Source organism: Calidris pugnax, unplaced genomic scaffold (assembly GCF_001431845.1).
Source record: "Calidris pugnax isolate Ruff unplaced genomic scaffold, ASM143184v1 scaffold32, whole genome shotgun sequence".
NCBI lineage: Eukaryota > Metazoa > Chordata > Aves > Charadriiformes > Scolopacidae > Calidris > Calidris pugnax.
Window position 1 is genome coordinate 9,810,456 of NW_015090783.1, and position 4,972 is coordinate 9,815,427.

Here is a 4,972-nt window from a genome sequence, read left to right on the forward strand (position 1 = left end):
TCCTTTTTTTTTTCTTTTCTTTTTCTCATTTTTTTGTGTTTTTATTTTTTTTCTCTGCTTTTCTCTTTTTCTCTCCCTCTTGTTTTCTCCTTTTATTTTACCTCTCTCGATCTTTCTTTCTTTTTACTCTCTCGATATTTATTTATTTTTCTCTTTTGATATTTCCTTCTTTTCCTTCTTTTCCTTCTTTTCCTTCTTTTCCTTCTTTTCCTTCTTTCTTCTCCTTCTTCTCCTTTCCCTCCTTTCCCTCCTTTCCCTTTTTTTTCTTCTTTCCCTTCTTTTCCTTGTTTCCCTTCTCCCGCTGCTCTATTTCTCGTTTTCCCCTCGCGTTTCACCCACATTCAACACCGACCTCTCTGTCTCTTCTGTTTTTTTTTTCTCTCTTTTCCCGCTTCTCTCCCTCCTCCCACAGAAAGCTGCGTTTGCCAGAAAGACTGGAAATTTTGCAAACACGACAATATAATTAGCAGACACTCATCGGAGCCCCCCCCCGCCCCCTCAGTTCTGGGCAAACATTAACTACTTAATTCCGACGGGACACCGCCAGCTCCAGGGACCGTCTCCGCCGCGGGGGGAGGGACCGGCAGGATCTCAGCGCGATTTTTGTTTATTCTTACAGCGGCTGCGATAAAAACCGGAATCCGACCTGCCGGTGCCTGCACCCCGAGAGGTGGCAGCGCGGGGGGGAAGCCCCACGGCTCTGCCCCACGCCCGTGGGGGGGTCCCAGGCGGCTGAGAAAAAGAAGTGGTGAACCCCGAGTGTCACGGAGAGGCGACGCTCGGACACATCCCACCTCTCCTCTTGCACAAACGCTTCTGCCCTTGCACGCACACACATCGCATCACCCCTCCAGGACAGCAGCCTCCCCCCCGGGACCACCCGCATGGATTCCTGGATGGGGGGTGTCCTTCTCCCAGCCCTGACACCCCTGTGAGGGGCCTGGGGTCTGCCCCTGCCCGCCTGCACGGCTCTTTGTCTGCCTCATCCTCTCCTGTGCGTGCACACACACACACACACACACCCTCTCCCTGCGTACATCACCCAACCTGCATCTTCCCTCCTGTTCCTTCATGCGTGTCCACGTATGTGCATGTACCCTGCTCATATACATGCTTCCCTGCACACACACGGACCCTCTTCCCCTACACCTCCATGGCTCAGGAACACACCCCTTCCACACGTTACATGCACATGCCAGCCAGCCTTACACACACACACAACCAGCCCTCACACACACATTCCCCCTGCAACACCCATCTCGGTGGTCCTGCCTTCTCTGACGTCCCCAGGCTCCGTGGGAGCTGACATTATCCTTCAGCCCCATCTTTTCCTACCAGGAGATGAGGTCTTTCTCTCCGTGTAGGCCAGAGGAAAGAGTTCTTCCTTGGGGTTGCCTTGCGGCCAGGAGCAGAGCTGAGTGGCCTAGACCTCTCTGACACCCATGTCATGACCTGGGGGAGAAGCACCTCATGGTGGGTGGGGATCTGAAAACACCTCCATTGCCTGAGGGAAAGGGGAGACTGCACATGGGACCTCTCTAACCTCATCAGCTGCCTAACGTGCAGCTCTGGTGAGTGTGCTTGGACTGTCACTGTCACCTGGGCACATGGCCACGTTGATTTATTTTTTCTCCTGCCTTCCTCTCTCCTCTGTCCCTACTTCCTTCCGTTGACAAGTCCCCATTAGGAATAACCTTCCTCTTAACCATGACCAGGACCACCAAACCAGGGCTGTCCGCTCTGGCCAAGGGAGTCTCCCATCTCTAGCTGGGTATCTTGGGCTTCCTGAGGTACCCAAGAGTCAGGAGAGCAGATCTGGCAGCAGAATACCATGTGTGATCATGAGGTGAGGTGGGGGGTTTAAAAGGGAGCAGAGTCCCCATGGGCTTGAGAAACTGTTGGTTTCTTCCCTTTTTTCTTTACGTGCTTCTGATATTTTTTTTTTTTATTTTTTTTTTTCTTTTTTGAGCAGGGCAAAAAAACCCAAAACAGTGTGTGTGAACATCAGTTTAGCATGTCCATAGGAAGCAAAGTCTCACAGCTGGAGGTGGGGATGGACAAAGACCAGCCTTGGAAGGGCTCCTCACCTCAGTCAGTGTGGGGGATCCAGCCCTGAGATGCACTGTGGGGGCAGAGGAGCTCCCAAGGGGACCTCCACCCACCCCCAGGTGAGTCCCAAAGCAGGGGCAGGCACCCTGTGTGCAGGGACAACCTTAACCCTTGCAGCACCTGGGTGGTGACAAAGCCCCCTTGTCCCCAGCACTGGGGCTGCCTCGTCAGATTAGCTCGGGGAATAACGAGTGTTCAAACGAGGGTGGACTTGCTGGTGTGTGCTGCTTTATTGTGTGGCTGTAATCAAATGATGTTTGGGGCAGCTCGTGTAGCTTGACAAGTGAATTTGGGCAGGGAACGTAGATGAGGCTGTTGCAGGCTTGCTTATTTTGAAGAGATGAGGTGTCTATATAAAAATGTGAAGGAATTGCACGTGTGCAGGCATATCCACAGCCTCACAAACTATACAGGTCAAGCCTGGGGTGCAAACCCTCCCCTGACACCCCGTGTCCTGCTCATGCAACCCATGGTGCTCCTATCCACTTGCACACCCACGCACACTCACACACGGGGTGAAGGGGGCTGGAGGTGTGAGCCTGTTTGTTCCTCCTGTACCCCCCCAACCCCCAGGGCAGCAGTTAAAGAGGCCATTTTCTCTTTGCAGAATCTGAACCTGATTCTGCACTTGAAAGCCAGGGGGGATTAAAGCCGGCAGAGGCAGGCTCAGGTCTTTGGCTCGCAAATGCTTTGTGCAACTTCTCTGGACTTCAGTGTATGTGCACGTACCCTGCTCACATACACGCTTCCCTGAACACACCCGGACCCTCTTCCCCTACACCTCCATGGCTCAGGAACACACCCCTTCCACACGTTACATGCACATGCCAGCCAGCCTTACACACACACACAACCAGCCCTCACACACACATTCCCCCTGCAACACCCATCTCGGTGGTCCTGCCTTCTCTGACGTCCCCAGGCTCCGTGGGAGCTGACATTATCCTTCAGCCCCATCTTTTCCTACCAGGAGATGAGGTCTTTCTCTCCGTGTAGGCCAGAGGAAAGAGTTCTTCTTTGAGGTTGCTTTGGGGCCAGGAGCAGAGCTGAGTGGCCTAGACCTCTCTGACACCCATGTCATGACCTGGGGGAGAAGCACCTCATGGTGGGGATCTGAAGACACCTCCATTGCCTGAGGGAAGGGGGAGATGGCACATGGGACCTCTCTAACCTCATCAGCTGCCTAACGTGCAGCTCTGGTGAGTGTGCTTGGACTGTCACTGTCACCTGGGCACATGGCCACGTTGATTTATTTTTTCTCCTGCCTTCCTCTCTCCTCTGTCCCTACTTCCTTCCGTTGACAAGTCCCCATTAGGAATAACCTTCCTCTTAACCATGACCTGGACCACCAAACCAGGGCTGTCTGCTCTGGCCAAGGGAGTCTCCCATCTGTAGCTGGGTATCTTGGGCTTCCTGAGGTACCCAAGAGTCAGGAGAGCAGATCTGGCAGCAGAATACCATGTGTGATCATGAGGTGAGGTGGGGGGTTTAAAAGGGAGCAGAGTCCCCATGGGCTTGAGAAACTGTTGGTTTCTTCCCTTTTTTCTTTACGTGCTTCTGATATTTTTATTTATTTTTTTTTTTTTCTTTTTTGAGCAGGGCAAAAAAACCCAAAACAGTGTGTGTGAACATCAGTTTAGCATGTCCATAGGAAGCAAAGTCTCACAGCTGGAGGTGGGGATGGACAAAGACCAGCCTTGGAAGGGCTCCTCACCTCAGTTAGTGTGGGGGATCCAGCCCTGAGATGCACTGTGGGGGCAGAGGAGCTCCCAAGGGGACCTCCACCCACCCCCAGGTGAGTCCCGAAGCAGGGGCAGGCACCCTGTGTGCAGGGACAACCTTAACCCTTGCAGCTCCTGGGTGGTGACAAAGCCCCCTTGTCCCCAGCACTGGGGCTGCCTCCTCAGATTAGCTCGGGGAATAACGAGCGTTCAAACGAGGGCGGACTTGCTGGGGTGTGCTGCTTTATTGTGTGGCTGTAATCGATGTTTGGGGCAGCTCGTGGAGCTTGACAAGTGAATTTGGGCAGGGACCGTAGATGAGGCTGATGCAGGCTTGCTTATTTTGAAGAGACGAGGTGTCTACGTGTCTATATAAAAATGTGAAGGAATTGCACGTGTGCACGCGTATCCACAGCCTCACAAACTATACAGGTCAAGCCTGGGGTGCAAACCCTCCCCTGACACCCCGTGTCCTGCTCATGCAACCCATGGTGCTCCTATCCACTTGCACACCCACGCACACTCACACACGGGGTGAAGGGGGCTGGAGGTGTGAGCCTGTTTGTTCCTCCTGTACCCCCCCAACCCCCAGGGCAGCAGTTAAAGAGGCCATTTTCTCTTTGCAGAATCTGAACCTGATTCTGCACTTGAAAGCCAGGGGGGATTAAAGCCGGCAGAGGCAGGCTCAGGTCTTTGGCTCGCAAATGCTTTGTGCAACTTCTCTGGACTTCAGCAGGGACTGCGCCTTCGGAGCTGAGCTCAGCCCCTGGCCCCGGCTCTTAATTTCTTTGCATGAGAGGAGATTAACGGGGAGAGCGGAAGGCTGCACCTCTCAACTCTTTGGGCACTCCTCGCACAGCATCTCTCTTTGTTTTCCCTCCCATCCACATCCCTAACCCTGTGGAAACCAGGCTCTGACTGGCTGCAAACTGCGGACATCGGTCCTGCAGTGGGGCTTGGTACAATTTCTTTTTTCCTCCTTTTTTTTTCTCCCTCCAGAAACATAAGGGATAAACACAATCATTTCAAAGAAGCGAAAGCTTCCCCGCTGGAGAAGCCAACAGGGACCTGCCGCGAAGTCCTGGTACGGTGTGTCACTGACACTGATTCAATCTGACACCTGGGTGTCTCCAAAGCCATCA